The 17,039-nt window shown below is 41.5% G+C and overlaps 1 protein-coding gene and 1 long non-coding RNA gene across 4 annotated transcripts in view; one reads left to right on the top strand and one right to left on the bottom strand.

The window, feature by feature from the left end:
- NCAM2 (neural cell adhesion molecule 2) overlaps positions 1-17,039 on the bottom strand; it is a 204,613-nt gene that overhangs the window by 138,258 nt on the left and 49,316 nt on the right. The window lies entirely within an intron of this gene.
- Positions 6,329-15,700, top strand: LOC309531375. Its single transcript, XR_014219271.1, has 3 exons — positions 6,329-6,547; positions 13,004-13,118; positions 15,464-15,700. It is a non-coding gene; the product is annotated as an uncharacterized lncRNA (long non-coding RNA).

Below are 17,039 nucleotides of genomic sequence, written 5' to 3'. Positions count from 1 at the left end.
GGCAGTGTTCGTCTTTCAATTTATGTCTTATATATTCCCTTACAGCATACACAAATCTTCATGCACACAAACATTTTAGTCTATACATGCCTATTACAGACTGCAACATGGTAAGCTTAGTGCATTCAATTAAAAGGAGCTGCCTGCATGTATAAAATAGCTATCATAGCCAGAGCAAACATTTGATAGAAATTTGAAAGCTACATTTGTAGCCATCATGTGAAAAATAGGATTGTGCAGAACCACCACAACACAGGCAAAAATCCAGTTTTATTTCAAAACCATGTTTCTCCCCCAGAGGAATGACATTTACTTAATACTATTTTTTTCACATAGTTTCTTGGCAAAATAAGTACCCATTAGAAACCCATTCCAGAATAATTGCATTTTCTAGCTTGATAATGATGCACTTTCACAACGTCATGCATCACTTAAGCTGAATACAAAATAAAAGTGACTTAATGCAATGAATAGTGTTGCATACAAAGAAATCTGTGCCACTTGATTTCCCAGAAAAAGTAAAACACAAAGCACAATCAGGCTTAGATTTGATGCTCTTGAATCTTAAAAGAACTTAAGATGGAACTATATATATTTGATGGATCCTTAATTATGTCTGTGCTGAATAGTGCTTACAGAAAGTAAGGCTTAACTGATTTCCCTCTTAGTTGTCCATGACATTGATTAAAACATGACCAGGGAGGGCAGTAGAATATACTTACCTCATAAATTCAACACTGCATGTCAAACATAGGCAAGTATAGGCAAGTAAAGTATTCCTTGTTATGAATAGATTTCAATGACAATAAAGTTCAGAAATACTAAAGAAGCTAGCCATAGTTAGGCATGGTCACCCACCTAATTATAATCATATGTCCACAATATGTACCTGACAGACAGAGGGAGGGAGGGAGGAGGAGGTTGTGAGAAGAGGAGAAATGATTATATAGTAACCAGAAATCTCTCTTCCCTTACTCTGCCCCACAGATGAGCCAAGAAATTAGCATGCACATCTAGCTAGGAAGGGCTCTGCAACCCAGACATCATGGCAAGGAGGATTGGCCCCATGGTGTGGAATAGACAAATCTTATATTCTGTTTGTCTGTCTCTCCAGTGCAGCATATTGGTTTGTTAATGGAAGAAGTTGTCTCATTCACTTACTTGTTCCTGTGTGCTGTTCCTCTGGAAAAGGAACTGCTGCGGACTGGACCCAATCCACCCAATCAAACCACCAAGTAAGAGAGAGTGAGTTGAAAGAGGTGAAAGCTGCCCTTTCATTCAGGTCTTAAACCTATTTGCCCATGTTCAGGGAATACAGTGGTGCCTCGCAAGACAAAAAGAATCCATTCCGCGAGTCTCTTCGTCTTGCGGTTTTTTCGTCTTGCGAAGCAAGCCCATTAGTGGCTTAGCCGATTAGCGCTATTAGCGGCTTAGCGGATCAGCTGATAAGCTGTTTAGCGGCTTAGCGGATCAGCTGATAAGCAGCTTAGCGGATCAGCTGTTAAGCGGCTTAGCGGCTTAGGATCAGCTGATAAGCGGCTTAGCGGCTTAGGATCAGCTGATAAGCGGCTTAGCGGCTTGGGGAAAAGGGGGGGGGAACCCCGCAGGAACTCGCAAGACATTTTCATCTTGAGAAGCAAGCCCATAGGAAATTTGTTTTGTGAAGCACCTCCAAAACGGAAAACCCTTTCGTCTAGCGGGTTTTCCGTCTTGCGAGGCATTCGTCTTGCGGGTCATCACTGTAAGTCATTCTAGATCACATATAACAGTATGGGGGACCTAGCTCTTTAGTGGAACCTTCTTTCTCCCTAGTCTACCAGGGATTAGGCTGGTGTTGGTCTGGTGGAGCTACTTCAGAAAGAAGGATGTTAAAACCATACACAGAAAAATATTCTTATTTTACATTGTTTTTAATGCTGAATTTAAATTGTTGTAACCTTCCTTAGGACCTTAGTTAATTAATTATAGAGATAGAGGAATCTATGCCTGCATTCTAAGTGAGAAAATGTAGGAAGAGAGGGAAATGTGCATGAGTGTGCCAGTTCTTCCACCTACCTTGCCACACTTAATGTGTTTCACGGTGCCTGTCTGCAGGGTTTCAAACCTCAAATTGTAAACATATTTATCAGCTACAAAAGATTTTTATTCTCAGGTTAATGTGAAAGCCAAAGGACATGCTAAACTTTTAGGCTTCTTTCTATTGGTGGTGCAGTCTACTGACCTGCCGGAGAGATATTAGTAGGTCATTGTAAACTTGTGGGGGTGGTTGGCATAGGTCTGGTTTTGAAAATTGTTTATCATGTCAGGTAGGCTAGAGTCACTGAGTGAACCCAGATTTTCCCAGCCAAAGGAAACTGTTTGCCCAGCATAACAACCATGTCAGTTCACAATTCTGTCAGATGATCCTAATAAAATGGTATTATGCTATGCATTATGCTCTTTCGGATAGGTAAGGTAGGGTAGGGGGAGGGGGAGATAGAGGTGTATTCTCATTGAGAATGTAATATGATTTCTCTTTGGCAATATGACTATGGGGCTGTCATGGTGAGCTCCTTAACTTCAGAATTTACCACTGCACCCAGTACCCTCTGTACCAAAATGTAGGACATATATATCTAAAGGAAATTAGTATCAACTGGGATGTTCTGGTGCTAAATGCATAATTGCTGAAGGGCGTTATGTTTATAATTTGTTGAAAATCAATACAAAAATTGTATTTAGAAAAACCAACTAACTTAGGTCTGCACAATTTCTGACTATCATACTCAAATGCAGTTCACCAGTCACATACTCTGACAACCACTAGATAGACCAGGCAGGAAGGAAAAGAACAAGAGGTCCTCCAACCCCTGGTGGGATTGGCCACACATGTCTTCTCAAATGAGTTTGATTTGGTTGATCAATGCTGAGCAAAGGAGAATGTGTATGTGTGTGTAGCATAAGAATAGGGCAAGGTTGTTTATTGAATCAGCTCTGATTTAGAATGTGTTTCAGGGTTTCAAACTGCATAGTAACTATTCATGAGCCACAGTTGTTAAAAAGCAACAAGAATAAAATGGATTCCCTGCTATCATTTAATATTTGTGATGCTTCATAAGACTATGATATTATGTATTAATAATCAATCATAATTAATCTTCTACATCCCCCTCTCCCTCCACAAAAACATACAAATATATTTTCAGCAGCAGTATTAATTAAGCAATATTTCTTTCCCTATCACCAGCTTTCAAATCAATTAATTCAGAACTGCTTCATTCATTCTTCTATCAGTAGTTCATCCTGCTAAAATTATTAATAGAGAGCATATTCATTCTTCTCCTCCCCACATTAAAGAGAATCCCCCAGCAATATTATTACAATCTCAAGTGTTAAGAAAGCAAACAGATGATCTGCTATAATATGAATGTCTAGCAAACAGATAAGAAACCATGGAAAAGGATGACAACATATTAAATAAGGCCAGACTTCACTTTACCTAAGACACATGTGCCAATGAAGTCAAACAGTATGTAGTATCAGAAATGAAGTTCTTCAGTTTTGAGAACTGTGTGGAAGAGCAGCAGGTGGCTACAAAGTTGAGGCAATGGAAATTAGACTCCTTACTCACTGGGGGGGGGGGACTTTCACTATGCCACAGATGCTGTTGGACAATTGCTTACATCATCGCTGACCATTGTCCATGCTGGCTGGACCTGATGACAGTTACAATCAAACAGCATCTGGACGGCCACAGGTTCCTGATCTCTGGATTATGCTGATGATTTTCACACTCCCTAATAATAATAATAATAATAAATTTTATTTATACCCCGCCCTCCCCAGCCGAAGCTGGGCTCAGGGCGGCTAACAACAATAAAACAGTACAAAAGTACAACATAAACAACATTCTAAAATCATTCATTATAAAAATTAATTAATTCAAGCCACTAGCAACCATTGGGCCAGAGCTCTGCGAAGATTGCCGAGGGAGGGAGTCAGGCTGTGCCCTGGCCAAAGGCCTGGTGGAATAGCTCTGTCTTGCAGGCCCTGCGGAAGGCTGTCAAGTCCCGCAGGGCCCTGGTCTCTTGTGACAGAGTGTTCCACCAGATCGGAGCCACAGCCGAAAAAGCCCTGGCTCTAGTTGAGGCCAGCCTAACTTCTCTGTGGCCTGGGACCTTCAAGATGTTTTTATTTGAAGACCGTAGGTTTCTCTGTGGGGCATACCAGGAGAGGCGGTCCCGTAGGTACGAGGGTCCTAGGCCATATAGGGCTTTAAAGGTTAAAACCAGCACCTTAAACCTGATCCTGTACTCCACCGGGAGCCAGTGCAGCTGGTATAGCACCGGGTGAATGTGATCTCGCAGCGAAGACCTCGTAAGGAGTCTCGCTGCAGCATTCTGCACCCGCTGGAGTTTCTGGGTCAGTCTCAAGGGCAGCCCCACGTAGAGTGAGTTACAATAATCCAGTCTGGAGGTGACCGTCGCATGGATCACAGTGGCTAGGTCAGGGCGAGAGAGGTAAGGAGCCAACTGCTTAGCTTGGCGGAGGTGGAAAAATGCCGCCTTTGTTATAGCTGCAATCTGCGCCTCCATGGAAAGGGAGGTGTCGAAGATTACACCCAAACTCTTAACGGATGGTGCTGGCACTAATTGCGCCCCCGCAAGAGATGGGAGTTGCCCCCCCCAATCCCATATCGCCCCGTCCCAGCCACAGGACCTCTGTCTTCGAAGGATTTAACTTCAACCGGCTCCCACGTAACCATCCAGCCACAGCTTCCAAACATCTGGTCAGTGTGTCTGGGGCCGAGTCAGGATGGCCATCCATCAACAGATAGAGTTGGGTGTCATCGGCATACTGATGACAACCCAGCCCAAAACTCCGAACAAGCTGGGCGAGGGGGCGCATAAAGATGTTGAAAAGCATCGGGGAGAGTATCGCACCCTGAGGTACTCCACACACCAAGGAGTGGCGCGATGACAATTCCCCCCCAAGCGCCACCCTCTGTCCCCGACCAGAGAGAAACGAGCGCAGCGATTGAAGGACTGTGCCCTGGATCCCCACATCGGCAAGGCGGTGGTCCAGAAGTTCGTGATCGACCATGTCGAAAGCTGCTGATAGATCTAGAAGAATCAGCAGCCCCGACCCGCCTCGATCCAGCTATCTACGAAGGTCATCTGTTAGGGCGACCAGAGCCGTCTCGGTCCCATGACCAGCGCGGAAGCCGGACTGGAATGGATCCAGAGCCGATGTTTCATCCAGAAACCCACCAAGCTGTTCAGCAACCGCTCTCTCAATCACCTTACCCAGGAACGGAAGATTCGAAACCGGGCGGTAATTGGATAGATCTAAAGGATCTAATGATGTTTTCTTTAAGAGCGGGCGCACCACTCCCTCCTTCAGTTCCCCTGGGAATGTCCCCGTGCCAAGGGACAAATTGATGATATCCCCCAGGAGGGCCCGCACCTCGTCTGGACACGCTCTAATCAGCCAAGACGGGCACGGGTCGAGAGGACAGGTGGTGGGCTTTCCAGCTCGGAGGAGTCTGTCCACATCGGCTGGGGATATCTGGTCGAAGTGGTCCAATACTGGACCCGAGGACAGTCGAGGGGCCTCCAGTTCCTTTATTGTATCCAAATTGGCAGGGAGGTCATGGCGGAGCGACAAGACCTTCTCCGCAAAAAAGCTCGCAAATGCCTCACAGCCGTGTGTCAATTTGTTATTTAAATTTGGCTGTCCCTCAAGGGACGTTAAAGACCTGATTATACTAAATAATTGCGCTGGGCGAAAGCTAGCGGATGCAATGGAGGCCGAGAAGTATGACTTCTTAGCAGCCTTCACCGCCATCTCGTAGGTTTTCATAAAAGCCCTATAAGATGTTCTTGAGGCTCCGTCACGGGCACCCCGCCATACTCGCTCTAGCCGTCTGAGGTCCCGCTTCATTTTTCGGAAGCTCCCTAGAGCTTCAGTGGCAAGTTTGGAGAATATTTTGGATAGTGGAGGAAATATAATCATTTAATGTGGTAGCCAAAATCCTTGCAAGTGAAAGAACTGAGAAACCCCAACTAAATCCACAGCTTCGGTATATGGGGCTGGGAACCAAGCTAATCATTAACATTTTTGTAGGTCACCCAAAAAATGGCACAGGAGTTTCATCATGAGGGGTTGATTGTAGTATAAATTTAAAGCTGTCCCGGGGACTCTATTTCAAATCATAGCAGTAATACTGGCGAAGGGAGTGTTTAACCTTTTCTCAGGGTGCCATATTCCAGATCTGAAACACACCCTACTTGCAATAATATACAAGTGTGGTACAGGCACCTATATTATCCCCACAAATATGCTAATAGCAACATTTAGGAGGGGGTGACCTCACATAGGGCACAATTGGTGAACCTGTGATGTTGTTGGACTCCTCCTCCTATCAGCCCCAGACATGAAAGCCAATGATTATGGAGGGATGCAAATTGTACTGCTGCAACAAATGGTGGACCACAAACAGAGGCAAATGTGCTTCAAAGGTTGGGAAATTGTATGCCACAGAATACAAAGAAGGGATGTGTTCATGGTGAGTTGAATTTCACATATCAACTTTAGCTAACTAACTTTGGCTGCAGATATCTAGGTTTAAACAGAATTAGGGATAATGAAACCTTAAAGTGCTGTTGGCATCAGCTCTGATCATATATCTAGCTTGTCTCTTTCTTGTAATGAGTTGGAAGAAAAGTTATGTCTATGTCCCATTAAGAACAGACAGGGGGATATGTCTTTCTTAGGATTTGGCTGACTTCCAAGTAGTTTCTATTCTCTTAAAAGTGAAGAATGAAAAGGATGCAGATTTGGTATGAAGAAGTGTGAGATTTTAGGACCAAAAGGCTCTGTACACATTACTGGCTTAAAATGCAGCTAGGCCATTCCTTTTTTGTCAGTTTGGATGGAATCTGGTTTTAGGGAAAACACATTAAAATGCAGCATTTCATAAGGAACAATGGGTAGCTAGATATAGGATAGACACAAGAGAGGTATGCATTATGGATAATGTCCTGTGTACAGTGCTCCCAAAATCTGCAGTGGGAGCACTCTGAATAAATGGGAGTGTGGAAAATGCTAAATGGCTCAGTGGTTCATTTAGTTCACGATGTCACACAGGGTGAGAGGAGTTATGTGTAGCCTGAAGAAAATAGGATATTTTAACATTTAAAGATGATAGAACACATTTATTTTCTGTCACTCCAGATGCTATGACTCAAACCAACAGGTTCAAAGTACAAGAAAGGGAATTTTGACCCAACATTACAAAGAATTTCAATTTCATTGTTCTGCATGGGACAATGACAATAAAGATATCATATATTGTATATCGTATAGAATTTCATGGTGGTGTGAAGTGTCTGGCCACAAAACACACTCCCTCAGAATGTGGTGAACTCTCCCTTGGCATAGGCTTTTAAGCAGAGACTGGATGGCTACCTAGAATGGGTGCTGTAACAGCAGATTTCCTGCACTGGTAGAGGAAATGGACAAGGTGCCCTTTGAGGTACAATTCAACTGTTGTTATACGTACACCCCCAGCTAAGGCATGTATCTACCAGTTGCCTACCAAATCTTCATATAAAAGCCTCAGAAGAAAGGGGGTGGACTGCTGAGCCACTGTTCAGCTATTCTTACTCTTAGAAGTGCTCTCCTAAGAGAAGGTTGCTAATGTTTAGCTAAATATTCCATATAGCTTTAAACAATCATTTCTTATGCTAGCAGGCTGTCATCAAACTATAAGAACCCATGGTCAAAGCTCATTAAAGTAAACAAGCCCCTGGTGACATTGCTATCTACCAGAGGAAGTATTTTCAACAGAACACCTATTCCCAAACAGGAACAAAGGGAGCTGCCACATTGACATGATCATTACTTACATGCTAGAGGGTTATTCCGCTTTTGTTTTGTTTTCAGTAGCCAAATCAGCTTTCCTAGATTCCTATAGCCAGCTCTGGCTTATTCAGTGCTTTCTTTTACAATATGCACAATACTTAAACCATAACGAGTGACTGGGGAAGCATAGTAGTGTGCAGATGTTGGGAGAAGTTGGCGTTCCCATCTTAGTCAGAGTGTCGTTATATATTCACTTTTAAGAACAAGCAACATGAATATGGTGACTAGCAATTAAGGCAAGGGCTTACAGAGAGTACAGAGAGGGATTCTGACAAAGCTGTAATTTAATTGGCTCTGGGAGCTTCCCAGAGGTGAATTAGACAAAGGCAAAACTGTTTTGATACCAGCTCCAGAAGGCCCCCTGAGTTGTGTCCCATGGGATGGATATGAGATTGTATGGTGCTGGGCAAGGTGGGGCAGAGCGCTTGGAAACTTTTGCATACTTATAGGTGTCCAGAACTTGAACAAAACAACAGATAAAATCCAAAGGCTTGTGTGAGAGTCTAAAGTACATCGAAACACAAGGTGCTTTTCTAAAATAAGGAAAGTCAAAACAAACAACAATAGTGTTTCAACTCAGCTGAAATTAGTTGTCAGTCAGAAGCATGCTACATGAGAAGGACAGAATAATTCTTAAGGACAATAAGCTACTAATATTTGAAAGAGTAAGAAACAGAGGCAAAACTAATAAATCCAAGGGAACATATTAATTCAAGAATAGATTTACAGTATAGGGTCATTTTCCTATAGATGTAGGTGTGAGAACACTGCAAGGTTCTATATGTAATGTTTTCTTACATATAGATATACATACTGAGAAAGTTGCAAGCAAGCAGGCACAGGGATAGTGCCAGTTTCAAAACAGCATTTGACACAAGACAACTGCAACAACCGTTAAGCAAATATATTGCAAAAAAATTAAATGTTTCCTTTCTTTTTATATCCTTGTACGCACATCATGTTATGCCGTTTTAGGCAGCAGGCTGTGATGAATTCCAAGAGATTCAAATAGACCAAGTCTTACCAGGACCCTACACTTCACTATCTTGTTTATTTAAACAATTTATATGCCACTTAAACTACGATTGCCTTTAAGTGGTGCAAAAGTAACAAAACATTAAAAAAACAGTTATAACTATAAAATCAAGCTTTCATTAAAATGTCAGCTGGAATAAAAGTCTTTAGTAGTACCAGAAGTTCAACAAGAATCAGGTTAGTCTGAAACTAATTTACTCAAAGCCACCCAGAACACTTCTTAATTGAACATGAATTTCAACCAAGTCCAACAGACATCACTGCATCCAAAGGAATCAAATGTTGTTTTAGAGTATAGCAGCATATTGAGAAGAGATTGCATGCCTTATCCTGCCTACTTTATCAAACGCTCTTCTGTCAGATGAATTCCACAATACAGCACTTCTAAAATTGTGTTTCTCATTTAAAGTGCAATATAGATTCTTATGTCATTAAATGAGACAGGCAACCAGAGATGGGAAGGTACTGCAAAGTCAAAGTATCTTTTTTTTAAAAAAAAGAAAAGAACATTTCTCCAAGAGATTTGATGAAGAAAATGTGTGACAGACTCATAGATCTTTCTTATTTTTCAGCGAGCTTCAGAAGTGTGGGATTTACATTGTAAAATTTAACTTTGCCTAGATAAATTCAATATCGGTACTTTCAAAATACTCCCTGACTCCAAAACAACAACCCTGTGACACGTTGAAGACAAAGAGGTTTAATGCATTGTTTAGTTGCTTAGTCGTGTCCGACTCTTCATGACCCCATGGACCAGAGCACACCAGGCACCCCTGTCTTCCACTGCCTCCCACAATTTGGTCAAACTCATGTTGGTAGCTTCGAGAACACTGTCCAACCATCTCATCCTCTGTCATCCCCTTCTCCTTGTGCCCTCCATCTTTCCCAACATCAGGGTCTTTTCCAAGGAGTCTTATCTTCTCATGAGGTGGCCAAAGTATTAGAGCCTCAGCTTCAGGATCTGTCCTTCCAGTGAGCACTCAGGGCTGATTTCCTTTAGAATGGATAGGTTTGATCTTCTTGCAGTCCACGGGACTCTCAAGAGTCTCCTCCAGCACCATAATTCAAAAGCATCAATTCTTCGGCAGTCAGCCTTCTTTATGGTCCAGCTCTCACTTCCATACATCACTACTGGGAAAACCATATAGCTTTAACTATATGGACCTTTGTCGGCAAGGTGATGTCTCTGCTTTTTAAGATGCTGTCTAGGTTTGTCACTGCTTTTCTCCCAAGAAGCATGTGTCTTTTAATTTCGTGACTGCTGTCACCATCTGCAGTGATCATGGAACCCAAGAAAGTAAAATCACTCACTGCCTCCATTTCTTCCCCTTCTATTTGCCAGGAGGTGATGGGACCAGTGACCATGATATTAGTTTTTTTGATGTTGCGTATACAGTTATTTAATTGCCAACTTATTTGCCTTCAATACCATTAATACCGAAATAACAATTTAAGAATAAAAGAAATCTCCAAACAAGTTCCATTTAGGCCTCATTAACTTGGCTCAGGAGGCAAAACAAGAATGCCAAGCTTTGGCTTTAGCTGTTCCAGGGAAAACAAACTAGTGTATTTGTACTGGCTTAATCCTGGAAGTATATTTGTTTGCTTCATTGGGTGCTAAATAATCAAGAATTAAAGGTTTAAATCCTAAAAAGGGATTTTAAGAAATTGCCTTCCTTTTCAAATTTACCCATAGGAAGCTAGTCTTATGGGAGATTTATTTAATGATTTTGTTGGCTACAGAAAACTAAGCTTTTAGTTCATACCACGTACTCTGAATATTGTATTACAGTCCACTTGTGTTACAGAGTCAACTGCTACAAAAATAAGAGAATCAGGTATAAGATTATTTGCCTACAAGGTTCAAAAGAAATGCCCAAAACAAAATTATATATAAAAATTAATGTGAGAAAGGTCTGCAAAATCACATAGTTGAATGTAGAGGGACCAATACTAATTCAGATCAGTTCTGTGTGCTGTTGTTAGGACAGTTCTCCCACAGCCCAGCCCATGAGATCCATGAATGCATAGGTGTTGGGTTCTTGTATTAATCCCTGAATACTTTCAGTAGTGACAAAATTTTATTTAAAGTTATCTCACAAAATAAAAGTAAACCATTGGAAAGGCAGTTAATATACAACCTTTATCTATTGCAATCATCTTCTTTACCAGAATGCTCAAGAAGGAAAAGACAGAGAAAGGGCATTGTGAAGTGGGGAAACTGACAAATACTCTTAAAAATAAACAATCCCACTTTTTGTTTTTAGATAAAAGAAAAGCAAACTTGTACCTCCCCCCCAAAAAAGCTTAGCAGAAATGGTTCACTATCAGAAAAAGAAGAAGTTAGAACCAAAAATTGGACCTGAGACATGTCTTATTTGGCCACTGGTTTCTTAGGCTGCAATCCTAATGGGGCAGGTATAAAAAACTGAAGGTAGCTTCACCACCATATCCTATGCCCTATGCCAGCAGAATAGAAGCAAAGATGGAACAGTGCTATTTTGTTGTTCTGTCCTTTTTCCTTTGTCTGCTTTCTTGCTTTTAATGACAACCATTATGAGGAAAATTCACTCTGCCCTCTGAAGGTCTGGTGTAGATTCATCCCTGCTTTGGGCACATCAGAGAACTGGGAATGTGATGGCTCCCAATCTGCTTATAGAGCTGCTGTTCAAACGTTCCAGCCCAATGTTCCAGATGTAGCTTTGCTATAAGTAGGGAAAGGGCAGCAGAGGTTTTCTGTAGCAGAGTGAAAGCATTCAATGTTAAATCCATAAGGTCAAACCTCCCAATGCTTATGCTCTTTCTGGTACACTTTCCCAGGAACCAAAGGATTGCAGAGTCTATCTGGATTCATCCCATTAAGTGAAGGGAATAAATCTTTTTATAACATTATGATTTTTTTATATATAAAAACCACAACATTGCAATGACAGGGTAATAACAACATGAGCATAAACACTCTGTTGACTTACCTATTTTAAGCATATCAGAATATATCCCAATGCAAAAGGTATGTTTTGTTTCATCAGGGAGAGTAAATCCAGGTGATGTGGTTGTATTAAAAAGGGGAAGGAGAAAGAGAAAGACAAAAGAAATTCAGTTAGTTTAGATTTTTATGCAGGTTGTTTGAATTTAATACATGCAACATATTTTGCAGCACAATTATGCTTCATTTATACTAATAGTTTAGCTTTGTCTTACTATTCCTTGGAAAATAATAAAAGTAACATTATCAGTAACAATACTGAATCTAATTACTTAACCGTGCTCAGTCTTCTGAAGAAGGATTACTCAAGAAAAAGAAAGCCTTTTAATACCAGGTACATACATAAGCAGAGAGTGGAATAGGAGATTGCATCATTGACACAGACGCTCATGAATGAACACACAATATAACACAATTGCGTGGTGGTCCAAAATATTCAGACTTGCACATACACAAACACTATGTTATAGGCATGCCAAGACTGTGAGGTACAATCATGACCCCCATTCACACTTATACATATAGACCAGTCTTCACCAAACTGATGTACTAGTTGGGGATGTAGTACAAACCATGTGAAGGCACCAGGTTGGCCAAGACTGAATTAGAACATCAGCATGGGGTTTAAAGTGCTGTGCACAGCCACTCTTAGAATAAATATTAGCTCCTTCTCATTCCATTCCTTCCTTCTCTTTGGGTATCAGCTGTCTTTTATATAAAGAGCTTCCTTGGTTACAATGGGGCAACCTACATAAACAAGGCTTTGTCAGTAGATTCCTTGTTTCCTTTTTTGTCTAAAAAGTGTTATACAGCAAAATCAAACACAACATAGGGAGCACAATAAAACTGCAGCTTGTGTTTGGCTTTCATCCAAATATCTAATCTGCTGACACCAAATGCTCTATCTTCATGAATACGCAAAGGTGCATTGTTCTATTGGTAATCAATATTCCATCCTTGTTTGTAAATGTTCATTTAATGGCAGTAAAACACTAAACAATGCAATAAAACAGTATACATATTTTAGCATATTTTCAATGAAAGATTCTCAAAATATAAAAACCAACTTCTGTTTAGAAACACAGTGCACTACAAACATCAGAGCCACCAATTAAGAGACAGGAAAGGATGCAATTGGGCCATGGCAGCCTAGACATTTAACAAGGGTGCTGAGTAAGTAAGGAGGCAAAATGTGAGAAATTGAACAAATGGCAAGCTGCCTATGCCTACTTCACTTTGCACATGTTTCAGGTTATGGAGTTGCACTGCTCTACAGCAAACTTCCCATGATAAGAATAAGGTTGTTGGAGGCAGTTGTCTCTTTCTATTTTGTGTTATGCCACACCCATTCCATGGCAGCCAATATGTGACTGGCAATTCAGAAAGCTCTCAAAATTTGAAATGTGCCCATTAGTCCAAAAAGTTTGGCAAGTCCTGCCATAAGCCAATGGTCAAGTAATCAAAGAAGAGCTCAGGAAACAAGTAGGGTGTGAGGGGAGTGTTTGCTGCCCAGGTGCATGCTGACCACAACCCAGTGAAGGGGAATGGTGAACCATAGGAAAAAAACCACAGGATATTTGTATTAGGTTGAAATAGGCCACAATTCTTTATTGACTGCATATCTAAGTAGGTCTTCACCAAGACATTGGGTGTGTGTCAAGCAGCCCATCTGCTGCTGGATAATTTGGGTGGGGTCAACCCTGAGTTGAGAGTCACCCCTGACATGTACCAGGTGCTTTCATCCTGAAGGTCACCATTGGGAGAGATGCTATGGCCCATAACCCCCCTTGTGGGCTCCCAGACAGCAATACCCCTCCTGGCCTCCTTTAATGGGGCACCCATTAAACTAAGGATCCAAATAATTGCTTTATTCACCAAAGTTGTGACAGTGCTTATGAGGTAGGCAAAAACCTGCAGAAAGAGCAACTTATTTGCAGGAAAAAAATCCTCCTCTTCTCCCAACCCAGCAACTGTATAAACCAGGCTTCCTCAACCTCGGCCCTCCAGATGTTTTTGGCCTACAACTCCCATGATCCCTAGCTAGCAGGACCAGTGGTCAGGGATTATGGGAATTGTAGTCTCAAAACATCTGGAGGGCCAAGGCTGAGGAAGTCTGGTATAAACCATAACAAGGTCATATGTTGGCGTGCCCACTTACATTTGAGCAAGCCACTTAGAGTCTAGTAAACGGGTGGTAAATCCCATGTCGGTCTCCCAAAAAGGTGACTTTCCAAGGGTCACCCTCTTAAATACTGTGGAGGCAGGCCTGGTCTAGCCCCCTCCACCACTCCCCTGAATGGCCTTCCCACCAGACCAGCGCAACCAAAAGGAGAGTCACTGGGCACCCCCCCTTCAGCTATGATGGAAGAAGATGGCCTAACCCAGGACTCGCAGCTGCTCCAGGCAGCAAACACTGCCCACAAGGTGACCCAAGTGAACAGGAAATCTTGGATTAGAATTGGCCAAAAATAAGACAAGCCATTTTTCAAAAAACATTGGAACTGGCACATATAATTTCCAAGCTAACCTGAAATCACACTCTATCCCACCCCTCCTACACAAATGACAGTTTCACTCAGATAGAAGAAGGGACTTTCTTGGTTTTATGAAGTGTTGGCAGGCATTATGGAACATATCAGTCTTCATGGTGGTGGTTGGTGGTGGAGAGTTGCACTGCACAAAATGGATGCTTTAGGGCAAAGGCTCGCCAGCTGCCAGGTACCCTTGTGGCAAATTGGCCCTTGGTCAGAGAGTGGGCATAAACCTTGATATTAACTCTGACAAACATGAATGTCTTCTCAGTGCTCCCACACTTTAAGCTAGGCTCATTTGTTGAGGTTAGGATACAAGATTTAGATAGAATGGTGGAGGATTCAAATGGCTACATCATTTGCATGCAAGTATGGTGAGCTCATCATCTATGTTAAACTCTACTTGCCCTTCCCATATGTATTAACTAGTAAAGAAAGGAAAGTTCACACAATACTGTACAGGCATGATCACCTCCTAAATGAACTACTAATTTATCATCTATACTCAGCCATTGAGCTAGAATATGAGATACAATGTAATGAGAGTCTCTGACACACTGCCTCCCTCCTACAGGGTCTCAAAGCCAATACCCTGACTACCGGTTCCCTGCCATGGTGCCAAGGTTATGAAATGTGCTTTTGATCTATTTGTTTCTTTTTTCACGAGTTGTATTGTGTGATTTTTTCTTAGCTGCTTTGAGTGTTCTTTAAAACGAAAATCCGAACAAAAGAAATGGTTAGAAAAAGAGAGCCCACAGACCCAGCAATTTAGTTTGAAATTGAACATGATCTATTTTTCCTAGGAAAAGAAAAGAATCCAAATTTGAAATCCCCCTCCCCCACTTTTTTCAAGCATCTTGGCAGGTCTCTTTACATTTCCTGTGGAAGATATTTTTCTCTAGCAGTTAATCGATTTTTTCAATAAGATAAAATAAAATAAAACCTGCTCTTAATCCTGTTACCATTGGCTCACTTGGGGTTTTTTGTTTTTTGTTTTTTTGCTAAGTTAAAAGCACATGAAGATGTCAGAATGAGGACCCTAACTCCAGAGCTACCTTAGACATCGCCAGCATCTCCACAGAACTGACACCAGGCCCATCTGCAGCAAAAGACCTGATGGGACATGTGGATGAGGGACATGATCCATCCGCAAAAGTTCCCTCTCCTATGGAATCAGAGGGGAATATGTGGTTTGCTGACTGCTCGTAATTCTTACTGGTAAGCTGCCATTTTAGGGGGCAGAGTAGGTGGGTTAAAAACATAAAGGTAGTATATGAAAGAAACTTCTCTTATTTATTATGTGATTTGAATTATTTGGGTAGAGAGAGAAAAAGATGCTGTTGGTCCCTCCAATCATACCCAGCCTTCTTTTAGGCAACATATTCCAAACAAATGGTAGTTTCCTGTTGATTTCTGTCACATCCTGCTGGAGCAAATAATCTATAATGAGGTGTCAGGCTACATTATGTTATATTTGTAATTCTTTGTAATTTAATACCACAGGCAGTAATTAGTATTTAACAGCTGTCATACATGCGAGACATATAAAAGGAAAGGAAAGGAAAGGAAAAACATCTGATTTTAAGTTGACACTGCAGTTACAGATCAGGCTAGCAGAATAATCTGCCCTATTATCATTCATTCAGGAAGGGGGCACTATCTGAAAACTCATCAGATTCACAAGAAGGAAATAATATATTGATCCTATGAAGTTTTTGCTTTTTACCTGTCAGTCTCTCATCATCTCAGCTGACTGCTGATAGGGCAAATATAAATGATAAAGATTTCTTTTGAAAAAGGTACTTCTCAATGGGCAGCTGTCAAGGACTGCCATGAAATTAAGGCAGCTATCAACCTACCAAGAAAATTTAAGTGGCTGGAATGTGTTCATGCTCAAATAGTTTTAAAACTTTTAACGTACATCAGTAGTTTTTACACCTTGAATTTCTGCTCCTCAGTGAGGGATACTAATTCGCATTCTAGAAACACTTTAAACTGCCTAAAACTTTCTGTGAAGAGTAACATTCATACATTTACAGATGGTGCTTCATTGCAGAAGAAGAGTTTGGATTTGATATCCCGCTTTATCACTAGCCGAAGGACTCTCAAAGCGGCTAACATTCTCCTTTCCCTTCCTCCCCCACAACAAACACTCTGTGAGGTGAGTGGGGCTGAGAGACTTCAAAGAAGTGTGACTAGCCCAAGATCACCGTGCAGCTGCATGTGGAGGAGCAGAGATGCAAACCCGGTTCACCAGATTACAAGACTACCGCTCTTAACCACTACACCACACTGGCTCTCAAGTACCCATAACTCTTATAAATTAATATATTTAATAATCAGCCACAAGTGGGGAGCAGCTTCTTTGACAAGAGCTAAGAACAACTGAATCAACTGTGCAAGTATATAAGCTTTACTTGAGTATCTCAGAAGGAACTGTATTGTCACTAAGCAGCAGTTGTGGAAATTCAGTCAGCTCACAGGCAATTTAAGCTCAGCATCACTCTACCACCACTGTACTTAAGACCAAACAAGAAAGTACAAGTGTGTTTCCCACCAAATAAAACGAAGGGGACCGAGAT

Source organism: Podarcis vaucheri (assembly GCF_965113315.1).
Source record: "Podarcis vaucheri genome assembly, chromosome: 4".
NCBI lineage: Eukaryota > Metazoa > Chordata > Lepidosauria > Squamata > Lacertidae > Podarcis > Podarcis vaucheri.
This window is presented reverse-complemented; position numbering and strand designations above follow the sequence as displayed.